Source organism: Ictidomys tridecemlineatus, chromosome 3 (genome assembly GCF_052094955.1).
Source record: "Ictidomys tridecemlineatus isolate mIctTri1 chromosome 3, mIctTri1.hap1, whole genome shotgun sequence".
Classification (NCBI taxonomy): Eukaryota; Metazoa; Chordata; class Mammalia; order Rodentia; family Sciuridae; genus Ictidomys; species Ictidomys tridecemlineatus.
In genome coordinates, this window is record NC_135479.1 from 147,738,053 (window position 1) to 147,755,601 (window position 17,549).

Genomic DNA, 17,549 nt, shown 5'->3' on the forward strand with positions numbered 1-17,549 from the left:
GTGTTTGGGCTTCCTTAAGGGGGATCTGCTGCACCAGTGATGTTCAGGAGGCTGACCATCTTCTCTTCAGACTTTGCTCTCCCTCACCTCTGGTACCCACTGTGATCTCTTCCTCTCTAAAATGTTCCTGATCTTAGTATCCCCAACCAAACTCCATTTGAAAAGGAATGCCTTGGGTGTTCAGTTCACTATTGAGGCCACGGAGGACAGGAAATGCTGGTGTCACAAGGCAAATAATCTGTTGCAAGCTTGGCAAATCTGGGTCAGGGTTTCCCAAGATGCATGGGCTTGGGAGAGGCCTAGAAAGAGGTCTGTCAGTTCTTAAGAGAAAAGCAAAAGGATAGAAAAAAGAAGGAAAGGGAGACCATCCCAAAGAATGGAACAAGACAAGAGGGAGATTTGGGGATGGAGGAAGCCAGGCAAAGAACACAGGGATTCTACTTGATTTGGTCAGTAGGCAGTTTGCAGCAGTGGCCTCTCCTTGTAAATCAAAAATGTGCTGGTTTCACTTGCGAGGTGAGAAAGAATGAGGCTCACTCCTGCAAAGAGAGGCAGAGATAGCCTTGCAGAGGCCCTTCTTTAGTACATATATGGCTATGGGCTCATTTCTGCATCTCATTTCAGTCCCCACTAGACTGTGAGCTCCCCAAGCCTGGAACATGTTGTAATCATCCTGATGTCCCCTACACCCACTGCTGTACCTCATACATGATTGATGCTCAGCAGATTTTTGCTGAAACAAATAAATCTAGGAAGAAAGTAAGAGAAGCCAGAATAGTCTTGAGGCAGCTCTCAAATGGCCACATGGGAAGCCATACATGACTGTCTCTCTCATCTACTCACATGAAGGACAGCAAGTTGCCAACTCACCAAAGTTTAAATTCTCTGTGATATCTGAAACTTTTTTTTTTCTTTTGGTCAAGCAGGAATTTTATATGAGTTTCATTCTCTATTAAATTTTGGGCAATAATTTTCTATTCCTACTGCAATGCCTATCTCAAAGTCCCCCACATGTCTGTGTGGTCTCAGCAAGTTGTCAAACATGGTTTTTAAGTTGTTTAACATTTTTATGACCCAGTTTCACCAACTGTTAACTGGAAAAATAACACCTACCCCATAAGGTTGCTGTGACGGCTGAAAGAATTAATGTGTAAAATAGCTTGAACTATGCCTGACACACAGCAAGCATTATTAAAGTGTTTGTTTAATAAAAATCAGATGGGAGAGGGGAGAGGAGACCCATGAAAGGGTAGTAGTGTAGATGTTACCGCTGTTGACCGGTGACGAGTTCTTACTCCCCGATGTTGAAGAATAACACCAAAGAAGCACGCCGAGGCAAGGCCAGAGTAGAGATTAGAAATTTATTAAAGGACAGAAGAAAAGACTTCTCCCGGAGGAAGAAGGGGACCCAAAAGGTGGAATCCGTGGAAGTGCAGTTGTCTCCCCTTTTTATAGTTCTTTCAGTGATGGAATGTAGGCTGGAAGGCCCGAGGGGTGGGACACAGGTGGGCCTAATTATCACCTTTTGGGATGGGATTATCACTTCTCTGGGATGGGCTATTTCCAAATCTGTTGGGGCTGTTGGTTAACATTTCTTTGAGGTGGACTTTGGCCTAGGGCCTTTTCAGGACTTCACAAACATTCCATGAGTTGTCCTGTTTTCCCTGAGTCATTCTCAGCATGGCCTCCATTTTAGATTTCACTCAATATTAGACCTGATTTACCTAACTACACTGACTACCTAACTTTAAATCTGGCTTCATTCCCCCCTCTAATTTGGGAACTCCTTACTGCTGTAAGGAAACGGGGCGAAGAAGATCTTTCTGGCTTCTTCAGGCTGACAAAAGGGGCGATGTCGGGGCAAGCAGTTTGGAGTCCCCTTTAAAAATATCGGGTCTATGAGTGGTCCATGCTAAAAGTCCAATTGAGAAGTAATAGGCTGGAGGGCCATTCGAGTGATGGGTGGTCTATAAGAGAAACAAGAATTCATTAGTAGGCTGGAGCCATATTGATGCAGCAATAAATGCCATAGCACAGGAATATGTCAATGAGTATGATGGCAAAGACAGAGACTAACAATGTTTTCCACCAGGAAGTACCAAGAACCAGAAGCTAAGATATTGTTTCCATGACAAAGTTGCTGAGGACATGGCTTCTATCTGAGCATGTAAATCTTTAAGGATATTTGTCACATTGCCAGAAATGTCAGGGATGTAAACACAACATTTAACTTTTAGGGTTACATATGTCCTTTTCCTTAAGATACAGTTTAATAATTTAATGTCATCTGATCTTGCAAAATCCTTTTACTAGTATGACTTCTGTGTCTAATAGAGAAATCTAATTTTGTTACTTAGGGCTGGATAACCATACTAGCAAACACCAAGCCTACCTGTGTAGGTTAGGAATATCTGTGGGCCTTAAACTAAAAACTATTCTGGCAGTTACCAGGCATTCTTACCTAAGAATCTCTTTTGCAGCCTCCAGTTTTACTTATGGTTGGAGGTTACATTTAACTATTATAATTATTTAAAAATGTCCAGGAATAGCTATGTTTTGGCTTCGACTGACTTTGCTAAGTGTTTAAGATGAAGCAAGTCAAACTGACTTTGTTCCCATCTATTGTTAAGAGTCAGCTGAGTCTCTGGGAGTCCTTGGGAACTTCACAGCAGCTTCTCAGTTCTGCTAGTGCCATTTGCGCTAGGATGGGTCCAGGCCTTGCTTGACCATGTGTCTTCCCTCGGGAGCATCAGGGATGTCTCCCTTTTCTGATGACCCTCCTCTTCACAGCAAATGCACTGATTGGCTTTCTGTCCTCCACTGGTCTCATTAATCTCCCTGATCAGGAGGTTATGTGGCCTAGAGTTGCAGAGCCCTTTGGAGAAGACCCTATCCCCTGATTCAGACTGACTCAGAGGGCAAGAGCCAAACATTGGTTTTCTTGGCCCCTTTTAACTTTAACTTTAAAACTTAATCTTAAACATCCAGCAAATAAGTTTCAACAGCCTTATACTAAGTACTGGGCTTTAGTACCTATCTCTCTATCTTGTAGGTGATAACTCCTTATCTTAAGTTAACCCAGGTTGTGAGTTCTTAAAGCAGTACCTCTTTAAAACATTAACAGGCAATCCTTAGACCATCTAAAAGCAAACTACAAAACAAAACTAACTAGGATAAAAACATTTAGTTTATGTAATAGCTACCTTGAATTCTGGCAGAGTTATACATTATAATTCCCTGTTTGAAATCCTGGCAATCATGACAAAAACCAACTTTTGAACACAACCTTAAATTCACTGAAATCTGGCCTACTTCTTTCATAGTCACTTTCACATACAGTGAGATGGGACATAGAGCCTTATCTCAAGGTGGGGCTCTTCATGCAGTCTCTTGGCAGAAACAGACACACTTGACAAAAACGGTCTTAAATACTATAGTTCTGAAGCTGATCTCTGCTTTTTAGACATCATTTTACAAAGCCTACATAAATTGTTGTGAACGTGAGCAAACACAACATAATATCACATCTAAAACATGAATTAAAGAAAGGCTGAAAGCTTTTAACCTTTTGTAGAAAAGTAGCAAAGTACTTTGGTGTTTTGCAATAAAACCTTTACATAGATTAGGCTCTCATTAAGCTCTCATTAACTTAAAAATACATTTAAATTGTATCTCTGTAAAAAGTAACATGGAACTTTACATAACTTATTGATAACAAGTCCAGTTATAGAACACAAATGATAAACTTCCAACATGTTTTTCTTTTAAGCCTAAAATTACCATACAATTTGAGAATACCTGCTTGATATAATGCTCTTTCTAAAGCTTCTACCTTACAGACTTGTATATCTGGAAGATATGAACACATTAATGGCACCAATTACATTGATGTTTTTATATTAACTAAGTTTAGCTTTTAAAGAAATAACATAGCACAATTCTCTAAAACAACAGCACTTGTTTAAAAAAAAACTCCAGTTGATCAAAAATAGAACTTATCAGAAAAACATTAACTTCTCTGTAGGATGAAAATCATGAGCTCAAAAAAAATATAGAATCTAAGAAAAGGCAAAAGTCCTAGAAAAAAATTGACCGGCCAGTAATTAGTAAATGCCATACAATTTACTCTTTGGTTTAAGACACTTTTACTCTTTTTTTGGGGGGGGGGGGGCCTGAGCTCCAGGCTGCTTCTGTTTGCATATCAGCGTAAGCCCTGGCTGAGGTCTGGAAGGACCTGGAAAACCGGAATTCTGAGCAGAAATTTCATGCCTAAGGCATTTTAACCATAAGTCACAATTTTTAGGTTTGGAAGTAGAAATAAGATACAATTTACAAAATTTCATCTTTATATCTTCCTACACTAGAAAAACTTGCTCACACAAAACTGAAAATAGGATCTTTTTTGATAATATAAAAGACACCATCAGAAGAAGTTCCTTCAGGATCATTAAGCTACTTTCTTTGTTCTGAAGTTCCTAAAGTTACATTAAATCACCTGGAAAAAATCCACACACTACCATGTATATCTAAAATTAAGCTTTGAAAATTCCCAAGACTGTTGCTAATTAATGTCATTTTAGTAAGCCAGACCAATGTTTTAATTCAACACTTTTCCTAAATCCTACACACTGAGAGAAACAGATACCAAATTATAATTTACTATCCTTGCCCAAATCAATGCACTGTATACCTAGTGAAATCTCCTTAGGCTACCCAGTTCAAAATTGATGAAAAAATAAAACAATGATTGGGAGTTACTTGCCAACTTGGAAGTAGAGTTCTTTTAATTTTCTATCCTAAGTATTTAAGTTCTCTGGCATGAATTATCTGAAATCACAAACTTAACAATTACCTAACCCTAACTTTTAAATGCAAGATTGTGCAATGCTTGAGAAACCCATTCAGATACCAGATTGTTACAAAAAAGCACATTTAGCCAAAATCATCCAAGAAACAATCTATAACCTTTAAAACAGACCAGATAAGAAAATATCTCTCCAGGTTTTGAACCTTCATTTAATTATGACTCCTATCAGTGGCACCTTAGATTTCCCCATGAGTGGACCAGATGTTTTCACAGAGGGTCTCAGTGTGACTGACTTTACTGCATTTAGGTGGAGTAATTCTTACAGTGCAGGGAAATTATGAGGAAATTTCCCCAAAGCGAAAATGGCTTTGGCAGCTGCTGGGAATTCCTCAGTTTCCCTTTCACTTGCAAGATTAGCTCCTTTGGATAGATCCAATCCCAGGCAATCTGGCTTATTTCCTAACCTTCCAGTAGAGTCAGTTTTTAATCTGCCTTAGGTTTTGAAGGGGGAAGGGTGTATGTACTTTGATCAGCCCAAATTTTTCTGATTCTTTTTCCTCAGTGAGTCCAAGATTTTTTTCTCTCCATGGCAGATATCATAGCTAAGTCTACTTTACACTGTTGGCATAATTTAGGATTTTCCCTTAGAGCAAAAAAAATCTGAACATACAACACCTCACACTATTTCCTTTTTTGTAAATTTTATCAAACTGTAAAATTGTATTAAAATTGATATTTCCCTCTGGTGGCCAGGTTTGTATTGAGGCCAGGCCAAGAAAATGAGGCGCTTTTTCTTGAGCGTCTGAGGTTCAAATTTATCCCAATTTTTCAATACGCAGGCTAGTGGTGCACCTGGCGTATTGGAGAGAGAGAAGCTCCCGTCTGAGTGAGAAGAAAACAGGACTCAGGCGCCCACGCTGCGCCGGAGAAAACTGTTCTCCTTAGGGACGTCTCCCTAACCTTGAGCTTCCTAAACGGTCCAGAAAACCCGTCTCTCACCTGGCTTTGCCAAGGGGTTTCTGGTCCCTTTTAGCAAAGTGCTAGGGTCTCAGTTTGCCCTGTGCCAAAGACCCTGGGAGGATTTAGACTTAAGGGCCTTACTGCTTTCCTCCCGACCACTGAATACCCATTGCAAAAGAGAATCGTGTGCTCTTTTGTTGTTGTCTTTACTCTGTAGACTAGCAGATTACTGGAGGAGTTGATTCTAAAAATGCTTCTCTTAGCAGCTTAAGGAACACAGCTCATTTTAAACATTGGGCAGTAAAACAGACTATTGAAAGTTACCTATGCACCTTAGAGAACCTGGGCAGATCTTACTAATTATCTCATGCCTTTTTCTCAGTCCTACAACTTGAATTGCTAATGTTTCTGACCTGGGAAGGAAGGGAAGCATCCAGGAGGAATGGATGCCGGGTTGGGAGTGTTGCATGGCCCATACGGAGGCAAATGTAATTGGAGCTTTCCCTCAGTGTCATTCATCTACCGATCACCCTAGATACCCCTGAGGGCTGTCGGGAGAGGGCTCAAGAGAAAGGAACCTTTGGAAACGTCTGAGAGTAGCCCAGACCGCGATTCCGCAGTTGTTCCAAACTCTTTCCTCCACCTCCACGCATCCGAGGCAGATCGGGATTCGGGACACTGTGTACTCACGCCAATTGCTCTCCAGGCCCAGACAGAAAAGTTGGAAACGGCTTTGGCAGAACCCAACATGCCTGCTCTGTACCGAACAGGTGATTGAGAGCTGCTTAGGCCGAGAAACCTCTCACCCGAGTCTTGTAGAGTGGCGGCTGCACTAGTTGCGTTTAAGTAGCCGACGGGTGCCCACTTTACCCTCCAGAAAGAGAGAGAGAAAGATGCACCTCAAACAGACATGGGGTGCGTAGAGAGGCGCTTACCTCGGTGTAGAATATCTCGGTGGGACCTCCAATATGTTACCGCTGTTGACCGGTGACGAGTTCTTACTCCCCGATGTTGAAGAATAACACCAAAGAAGCACGCCGAGGCAAGGCCAGAATAGAGATTAGAAATTTATTAAAGGACAGAAGAAAAGACTTCTCCCGGAGGAAGAAGGGGACCCAAAAGGTGGAATCCGTGGAAGTGCAGTTGTCTCCCCTTTTTATAGTTCTTTCAGTGATGGAATGTAGGCTGGAAGGCCCGAGGGGTGGGACACAGGTGGGCCTAATTATCACCTTTTGGGATGGGATTATCACTTCTCTGGGATGGGCTATTTCCAAATCTGTTGGGACTGTTGGTTAACATTTCTTTGAGGTGGACTTTGGCCTAGGGCCTTTTCAGGACTTCACAAACATTCCATGAGTTGTCCTGTTTTCCCTGAGTCATTCTCAGCATGGCCTCCATTTTAGATTTCACTCAATATTAGACCTGATTTACCTAACTACACTGACTACCTAACTTTAAATCTGGCTTCATAGAGAGGATAAACGCATGTCATTTGCATATATGAAATATCACAATGAAATCCACTAATTTGTACAGTTAATATGTGCTGATATACACATATTAAATTTTATACACATATTAAATACAATTAAAACAAAAAGTAATAATAAAAAGCTGATAAAAATGTCTTAGAAAGGTATTTGGAAAACACAAATTTATATTCCAAAATCTCCTTTATGTTTTCTTGCTTTACACCTGAATTCCCTGTCATTGTCTTCAACTTATTTCTGGGGGAACAGCTCTAGCCAAGTGAGGATGGCAATTTGGCTCAGCCTACTTTTTAGGCAACAGAACTTTTCATCTGAACTCTTCTTCCCAGTCAAGCACACTTTCTGTGGGGGAGCACATCCACCTGTAGGACTCAGATATCAGGGCAGGGCCAAAGGGAGTGTGGTTGGAAAATGAAGAAATCTGATTTTTTTTTTAAAAGGTAGAGCCAAGAGACACAAATAGCTTCCTTTGTAGAAATATTGTGCATTTTGCAATAGAAAAAGATCCAAATATAGAATACCTGCTGTGTGCCACTTAACACTTGTCTCATTTAAGGCTCATAACCACACTACAAAGGAGTCATTGTCTCTCGTTTCACAGATGAGGAAACTTTAATTGGGAGAGGTTGGGTAAAGAAGAAAGAAACACAATTTGTTAGAGGCTGAGCCAGTGTTTGCACTGAAATCTAACTTGATTCCTAAGCTCTTTTGGGATTCCCCAGTGCTGGTTCCAGAACACGTGCTGCAGGTGTGCTCTTAGAGCAGAGAATGAACTTCTACCCTACCGGGTGGGGCAGGGACTAAGGCTAAGGTTCTCTTTGGACACCAAGTTCTCCCTGGGAAAAGCCAGCTGGGCTGGTTCTGGAGATCTATTGCAAAACGTTCTGTGCTGAGTCATTGAATCAGCATCCTGGAGGTTGGAAAGCAGCTTTCTGAAGCTACCTGGTCCTTTCCACCCACTTCAGGAAGTTCAATGCTGAATACGCATTACACGGAAAACAAACAAGCTACTTATTTAAAAATACCATAGCCAGTCACCCAAGCCGAAAATGTTTTTTTCCTCAAGCATTGGCACAAAAAGAAATGTTAAACAAGAGACTCAGGAGACCCCACGACAACTAGAAAGAGCTAGAAGGAGTGCAGATCTCAGGTCTGCTGAGACTGGGGTAAAGCCACAGAATGCATGTTCAATTCACACGCCTACTTTGCTGAAAAAACCTTCTTTGCTCCCCACTTCCTGCAGGGTCTAACCTAACTGGCTTGAGGTTTGAGGACCCTGCCCATGGAGCTCTGCCCTCCATCATGTTCCACTTAACTACAACTCTCCTAGCTCCTGCCGAATGGGTGTGCTATTTGTTTCTAGACCATACCCTGGTCCAGTTCAGGCTCTACACTTTTGCTCACAGAGCCCCTCTCTCCTTATTCAAACTACCAGCCTGAAATGGCCTCCCCTTCCTCTGATCAGTTCTAGCTGTCCTCAGATTGACTTATTAGGCATATGTTCCCCCCCCAACATAGATACATCCCCTTTATTTTTAACTCTTCACATGCTCATAGCTTGTCCTTGCAAATAGATTATCATAGTGTGGATGACAAAAACCACTTTTAATTTCTCACTGCATCTCCACACTATCTTATACAATACCTGATTCCTAATAGACCTCAATCAAGATTTCTGGCTTCATTTTGAAGATGGGCTAACTCTCTTTTTGCTCTCACCTTTCTGTTTGCACCAAGTATCATGAGCAGATAAAAAGGAATTTGGTGTTATTCATATGGGTGTTAGAAATCAAGATTGAGTCCTAGTTCCCCAGTGATGAACATGAAAGACCTGAGAAAAGCCGAGGCAAGCATACAAAACAAGTTTTATTTAAGAGAGGGACAGAGAGATTTCTCCAGAGAGAAGGGGGCCTAGAACTGGGTGCCCACAGAAGAGGATGTGTCTTGATTTTTTACAAATCCCCCACCTTCTCTGTTTTCCTCAGCTTGTGTGCCTCTGGGCAGGAAGGAGCAGCCCTGGGGCAATTGCTTATGCTGGGAAGTGGATTCCCAATTGTTAGCAACTGGTTGAGATGGAGATGTTAGCAACCCATTTCCTTTTCTTTGATAATCAGCCCTTATCTTTCCAACCTGATTATTTACAATCTACACTGACTACCTGTCCTTCACCCCTGTCTCACTATCTTCTCTCAGATAGTACCTTCTCTCAGATAGTTTAGCATTTCAGAGAATCTCTTCTGTCTCTTTGGAAAAGAGGGAAGCAAACATTTGCTGAGAGCTCACTATGTGCCAGGCACTGTGACAGGGGCTTACATGTACTGCTGGAAGAAATTAAGCTAACAGGCTGGATGATTTATAAAGAATAGAAATGTACTTCTCACAGTTCTCCAGACTGACAGATCCAAGATAAAGGTGCAGGCAGGTTCAGTAGTTTGGTGAGAGCTGCTTCCTCTAGAGAGGAGGACAGCTGTGTCCTCACATGGCAGAAGACAGAAGGGCAAGTGAACCAAACACTGTGTGAAGCCTCTATTATAAGGGTCCTTGCCAAATGCCAGTGTCTCAGCTTGGCACAGAATCAGGAGGCACAGCTTTGTAGGTTCAAACACCAATTCTTTATTCCCGCTCTCACACGGCCTCCACACAGGTCCAGGGGCAATCCCAATCTCCCGCACAATTCAAGTCCTAAATACTTTCTCTCCAGAAGAACTCAGCGGGAACTCAGGCAGCAGGCACGCCCTACTCCCAGCAGGAATAATCTTCAACCTCCAACTTCCCTAAAACTCCTATTGTCACGCCTTAAACCCAAGGACTGGGATATTTCCTGCAAGATACACCCTAATCCTGGATCCACCCTGGTGATTGAGCAGGGTCACCTTTCTCAAACACACAAGCAAGGTCGCAGCAAATTTCCAAGGCAAGTCCATTTAACATGGGGTACACTGGCAAGGATTATGATGCGTCATTCCTACTTGGTAATGGCTCTCAGCAGGTCCTAATTACCTTCACAAGGAAGGAGCCCTCATAGCCTAATCATCTCTTAAAGACCCCATCTCTTAATTCCATCACATGGGAAACAACTGAATTTTAGAGGGGATACATTTCAAACCACAGCACTCCCTAAAATCTTAGACCTAATTTCCCCAACATCCTCAAACAACAACAATGAACACTTCTCTGGATGGTGTCTAGCCATGAGCAGTTACAGAGAGGTGAAGGTACCAAGAAAGAGAAAGACCTGGTTAATCTTGCTGTTATTGCTACAGCTCCTTCCACAAAATAGAGTAAAAAACTGGAAATAGGACGCAGATTCATCCACACATTCTTCTGATGTCACAAGCAAAGATTTTTACCCTCAGGAAAAGAAGCCATACCAGTGGAATGCAGCCAGATGTCTTCTTTCCAGCAGTCACCCTGTTCACTCCAGAGCTGCAGCACCCCATGCTTTGGCCAGAATGACCCGGGCCTGGGGTCAGAAGCCACTGTTGTGAGGTCTAATTCCCCCCTTTTACAAGGATACTAGCCATATTGGATTATGGCCCATCCTAATGACTTCCCTTTAACTTAACTGCTTCTATAAAGTATCTCAAAGATAGCCTTTTTAACAAATGGTCCTGGAAATACTGGTTATCTGTATGTAGAAGAATGATATTAGACTTTTATCTCTCACCCTGCACATAAATCAACTCAAAATAGACCAAAGACCTAGGAGTTAGATAAGAGACTACACAAGCCTTTTCGAAGAAAGCATAGGGTCATATAGCATATGGGGCAGAGGTAACGACTTTCTCAATATGATTCCTAAAACCTAGGAAATAATGCCAAGAGCTAATAAATGGGATGGAATCAAACTAAAAAACTTCTGCATATCAAAAGGAAACAATTAAGAATGTGAAGAGAGGATCTATAGAATGGAAGAAAATCTCTGCTAGCTACTTTCTAACAGAGGATTAACATGAGAATATACAAAGAACTCAAAGTCTTTACACGAAAAAAATCAAATAATTAATAAATGGGCAAATTAATTAAGCAGATACTTCTCAAAAGAAGAAATACAAATGGCCAACACATGTATGGAAAAGGTTCAATATCATTAGCAACTAAAGAAATGCAAATCAAAACTACAATGAGATTTCATCTCACACCAGTCTGAATGCCAGTCATCAAGAATACAATAATAATAAATGCTAGAGAGGATGTACAGAAAATGGAACACTTTACACTCTTGGTGGAATTATAAATTATACAGAGTTTTCTCAAAAGACTAGGTATGGAACCACCATATGGCCCAGGTTTATCACTCCCTGATATTCATCCTGAAGAATTAAAGTCTTCATATTACAGTGATACAGACATAATCATTTTTATAGAAGCACAATTCACAATAGCCAAACTATGGATCAGCCTAGGTGTCTATCAATCAATGGATGACTGAACAAAGAAAATTATATATATATATATATATCCCAGCCATAAAGAAAAAGAAAAAAGAAAATTATGTCACTTGCAAGAAAATGGAAGGAACTAGAGACCATCATGTTCAGCAAAATAATAAAACTCAAAAGGTCAGAGGCGTATTTTTCTCTCATAAGAGGAAGCTAGAGAAGAAAAAGGAAAAGAAAGGTGGGAGCGAATCTCATGAAAATCAAAGGAATCGGGGGTGGGATGCTGGAAAGGAGGGGCAATCTCTGGGGAGTGAAATGGGCCAAATTATATTGTTATATTGTGTGCATGTATGAATATGTAACAACAAGTCCCATCATTATGTACAACTATATTGCACCAATAAAAAAAATGTGGGAGAGTGGGGTTGTAACTCAGTGGTACAGCACTTGCCTAGCACCTGTGAGGCACTGGGTTCAAGCTTTAGCACCACATAAAAATAAATAAAGGTATTGTGTCCATCTACAATTAAAAAAATATATATATATATTTTTAAATGTGGGAAAAAAAGATTTTAAAAAGACTCTCTTTCCAAATAAAGTCACATTCTGAGGTACTAGGCAGCTTACACATATAAATTTTGGAGGGACACAACTCAACCAATAACAGTGTCCAAATCCAGTTTCCACCTTTCTATCAGGATCCACACACACAACAGAGTTTACCTTTTAAAGATTTTGACTCCTTTGCAAGCTCCTTGAAGGCGGGAACTCAGTCATTGTTCCCTCCTATTTCTTGAGTCACTCGGGCCAGCCTAGCACCTGGAAGATACTTCATCAATGTTAGATTGAATTTGCTTCTGTCCAAGAAAATTCAGGGCAAAGAATTATGCTGTTTAACCCAGGAAACTAAGAAAGGTTCATAGCCTGCAGCAATCCCTGAAACTCTCTGAGTCAAAGAAAATTATGTTTCCATGACACAGAATCTGACTCTGGATTTCTTAATTAGGGGTATTTGCATGATGAGAGGAGACCTGTTTTCTGAATAGTCATTGCTCTCCTTGCAAATGAATGGCTGCTGCTTCTGACATAAGAATTATCTCTACACTGACTACATGAGTCATATAGAGAGGATTTGGCTCTCAGGAGGGGAAAGAAAAGCCAGAAAGAGGGAGAGTATCTTTAGATAGAGACCCCTGTCCAGGATGCACAGGAGAGAAGGAGGGCCCATGGCTCAGCCTCTGGTTGCCAAGTGCAACAGAAACATGAAAGCTTTCTACCATGTCTCCCCATCTTTGAGATACACCAATACTTACCTTCTCACTACTCAATAAAGGAACTCAAAGTCCAGTGCCTATTTGACTCTTTGCCTGCATGGAAGTCCCTGGATCAAATGTGGGAAGCCCAACACCCAACAACCCAGAGACAAGTCACCCTTGAATGTGAGAGGTGTGGACCAGCACCACCATCCAGCCTGACATTCAATCACATATTGAAGTCTGTGTGCTGGCATTGTCCCCAAGAGACTGTAGATACGTTATCTCAATGTAGTTATCATTGTTGTGTGAATGGAGACATCTGTAGACTTGCTTCCCATGTCATCTTCTAAAAAAACTACACCTGTTGAAAGAAGATGTCAGCAAAGGCTTTGTCAGAGTGGGCAGCACTCTTGAGAATTATTTCTTTAAGAACTGAGAATGAGGAGTCAGTCTCATGGTTAAGCAGGAAAAGGTTCCTATTCTTCTTTTGTACCAACTGCACCTGCATTAGGTATATAGTGCTCCAGACAGGGCACCAAGCAAAACCTTAAGGGTGACTTTTGGAAGATGACCCTTGAATCTGATGCACATCAACCAGAGATGCAGACAACAGTGAAGAAGAGGATCTTTTCCTCACTTTTCTAGCAGCTGTGAAGAGGTGACTGAAGAACTTCCAAGAATCTGGAAAACAGTTAAAAACAATTCAGGACTTTTAGTGGTGTCTTTGAGGGAATCTTGTCACTATCCCATCAAGAAGTGGCATCTAGAATTGGGGCTGTAACTCAGTGGCAGAGTGCTTGCCTAGCATGTGTGAGGCACACTGGGTTTGGTTGGGTGCACCACATAAAAATAAAGAAATAAAGGCATTCTGTCAATTAAAAAGAAGAAGAAGGAGGAGGAGGAGGAGGAGGAGAAGGAGGAGGAGAAGGAGGAGGAGAAGGAGGAGAAGGAGGAGAAGGAGGAGGACGAGGAGGACGAGGAGGAGGAGGAGGAGGAGGAAGAGGAGGAGGAGGAGGAGAAGAAGAAGAAGAGGAGGAGGAGGAGGAGGAGGACGACGAGGAGGAGGTATCTATATGTTAGAAATATCTGGTGTTGCAAGAAATCAATTGCATGCTCAAAAGTTACTTGGCAATACAAACTACTTCTGAGGAAGCTTACAAAACAAATCTAGCAAGCATGGACAGTGGATGGGAAGTTTGCCCAGGTTTTATCCCTAATGCAGCATTGACTTGCTCTGATAGGAGGGCAAGGGGAAGAGCTGTAGTTACCATTGGATCACCTAGTACACCATAGGCATTAGGATTGGAACACTAAGGACAAAGGGAGATATGCTGGGAGGCTCAAAATGAGTACTTTTTAACCATATGGTTTTGTAACTGAGAAATGTCCCCACCTAACTAGACGCTGTGAAATTTAGGTTTTAGATGAGAGCAAACACATTTTGTTACACATTAGGAAACTCAGACTATAGATTTAACTTTGACAGAGAAGAAAACCTTAATCTTACATATATTTCCTTCCCTTCAACCTGGATGTCTGTGTGATGGCCTCAACAAATAATGTGGTAGGAGTGATGTCTCATGACTTTTCAGGTGAAGTTATAAAAAAGCTTCTGCCTGGCTCATTGTGAACACTTGTTTTGAAGAACAGCTCTGTGTTGTGAGGCAGCTTAGGCACCATGAAGGCCACAAGGAAATGTGTTCTGATCAAAAGACCCAGACAAGACCCCAACCAACAGCTGGCATCAACTGCCAGATGTGTCAGTGAGCAAACTTCCATACTGGGGCTTGGCAGATTTTGACTTGTGTCCAAATCTAGTCAATTGCCTCTTTTTATAAATACAGTTGTATTGGAACACAAATCATGTCCATTTTTCTATGTCTGCTTTTGTACTACAATGGCAGCATTGAATCATAACAGAGACCATAGAGCCAGATAAAAGTCGAGATAATTTATTATTTGGTGCTTTGCAGAAAAAAAAATGCCAACTTTTACACTAGATGATTCTAGTCCTCAGTCTAAGCCACCTCAGATAAAATCAAGTGGAGCAGAGACACATGGTCTCCATCAAGCCCTGCCCAAATCTTAGATTTTTAAGCCAAATACTGTAGTTTGAAGCCACTACATTTTGGGACAGTTTGTTTCATAGCAAAAAAGAATCAAAAGTATTTTTTATCATTTTTTAAGTATGCTGAACTCAAGAGAGCTTGCCCATAGCTGTTAATTTTGTATTCCAATTCTATTGCTTGGCACTTATCTCTGTGTGTACCAACTTGCTGCAAATCATTAGCAGCAAGTGTTGTAGATAATCACAAGAAAGGATTTTGCTGTTCCCAATTCTAACAAGATTTAGATTAGACGTTCCTTTAATTCAGATTTCAATAAAACCACAGTGCTAGTTTTATCTCCAAGAAAAGATAATTTTATGCTATTATCTAGTAACACCTCATTAAACTTGGCCTTCAAGAATTGCTTGCTGGCAGCATTATAGTTAAGTGAGTAGTCTGATTATCCTGCACTGTCAAACAAAGCTTTGATGTTACTAGTAACACTTCCCGTAATATACATATGCAAACCGTTCTTCTCTGCATTAAAATAATTAAAGCCAAAAATGCAAACACAAATTAAATATAGAAGCAGATCTAAAACTATTTCTATTATTAAACGACTTTGAACTGTTGCTTCAGCAAAGCATCAGCTCTCACATTAAATTGTACATGATTTTGTGGATGATTATGGTTTCATTTGATAATTTGTTTTTACAATTGTATAAGCTTTAAGTTTAGGACTTCTGTGTGTGCTTGTGCGCACGCACGCACACACAACATCAGAATATTCAGTAAAGCAAGTCTATAATAAATATTTTTCACATAAAAGAATCCATAAAATAAAAGGACAGCTATTGCATGATTCCACTTATATGAGATACCTAGAATTCATAGAGACAGAGTAATGGTTACCAGGGGCATGCGGGGAAACTGAAGGGATGGTTAGTGTTTAGTGGGAGTGGAATTTCAATGTGGGATCGTGAAGTTTCTGGAGATAGATAGTGGTGGTAGTTGCACAGTAGTGTGACTCTTCTTATTGACACTGAACTTTAATGGTTAAAATGCTAAATTTTACAACACCAACATTTTATCACAGTAAAAAAGAGGATTGGGTATTATCCAAATATGAGAAATCCCAGAGTAGGTTAAAAGCAGCTCCCCTAGACCCTTTCCCAATCTGTTTAACCTTGACCTTTGGGATTTTAACACTCAGATGGTGAAAAGAGCTTTTTGGGATGGGGGCGGGGATTTGAAGAATTTGTGGCCCAGGAAAATATCTGTCCTCCTTCAGACTCAGTCAGAGCAACACTAGCTCCAGCCACCAAGTCTTTTTGATAAAGGGTCCCTTTATAGCCCCTGTGCTGGGCAGAAAGAAGTGATCACAAGGGGGGATCCTCTCAGAAATCACCACCAGCACACACAAACATTTACTAGCTCTCTGGCAACTCAGATGCTTAACTGTAACGTATATTTATTGTGGTTTTGTTTTGCCCCAAGTGAGAACCCCTCCTTCTAGAAGAGAGGCATCTCTGAATGACACTGGAGGCTGAGATGCCTCCCACAGGAGGACAGTGGCATGGTGGAGGAAGCAGGGTACTCAGAGGGAGATCCAGAGGCAGGCACTGGAAAGAAATGGCAGCAAACACTCAGTGCCAGACTCTGTGCCCCAGTCTTCGTCTCCTTTAAATTCTTTGCGGGTCTTTATCTTCTTCAGACCTTCCCACTTATACTAATTGTTTTTATTTCCATCTTATAGAAAACTGAGCCCTGAGAAATTAGCTCACTTGCCTAATGTGTCATACAGCTCCTAAGAAACCCCTAGTCCCTGCCCCTTCCATCTCCCTGTCCCATCAGTCCTGGCCTCCTTCTGATGCTGACCCTCACTGCTTGGTAATGGCTCTGCCTGTCTATACATCAGTTTCCTTATCCAGAGATATCTTCTTCACAATCTGTAAGGATTGTGCTCTCTCTGAGCAATGTAAGAATTTGGTAGTTAATAAGGAAACCCAGAGAACTGGAACCCAGTGGGGGAAAAAAAAAAAAACAGGAAAGAGAGCTCTGACCAACTACCCCCAACTGAGCAATGGCAGAAGGCCATGCCAGGGACCCTTATGGTGCCAAAAGAGTCCCCAGACATTATCCAGGGGCCACTGATATGAGAACTTCTTTCTTCAGAATTTCTAACGTAACATGCTGATTGCATCTAGGAACAAAGCCACTCTCTAACAAAATTAGCCATGCTAAACCCTCTCCCCAGCAAAACAACACCCACAGCTTTTGCTAGCCATGCTATTTGAAAATGGTTCTAAAAATAATGTCACTAGCAACTTCTATTTGCCCCTTCCCAGGAGAAGGTAAACAAGTAAAATCAAAGGCACTGCTAAACCAGCTGCCTCTTCCTGTATTTGTTTCTTCTCTTAGGGACAGCCCACTCCCCCACCCCACCCCTCCTCTTCCTGCTCTCTGTAGTTCCTCCATCAGTTCCTCTCCCCTATCAAATTAGACACAGAGGCAACATTAGTCATTGACATTTGTTGAGTACTTTGTTATACTTTAGTGTAAATTAATTTTTTGTCTAATGATATCCATTTGGCCTTTTCAAGAGT

General features: G+C 41.3%; 1 protein-coding gene across 6 annotated transcripts in view; it reads right to left on the reverse strand.

Annotated features, from left to right (window-relative positions):
• Positions 1–1,347: 1,347 nt before the first annotated feature.
• The window catches only part of LOC110598395 (uncharacterized), a 62,235-nt gene continuing 46,033 nt past the window's right edge, over positions 1,348–17,549 (reverse strand). For 3 of the 6 annotated variants that reach the window (XM_078044160.1, XM_078044158.1, XM_078044159.1), the window contains one exon: positions 1,348–13,576. The gene's annotated coding sequence lies outside the window, so the exon portion shown is untranslated. The remainder of the gene's footprint in view (positions 13,577–17,549) is intronic. The other 3 variants (XM_078044163.1, XM_078044161.1, XM_078044162.1) reach the window with 3 other exon arrangements.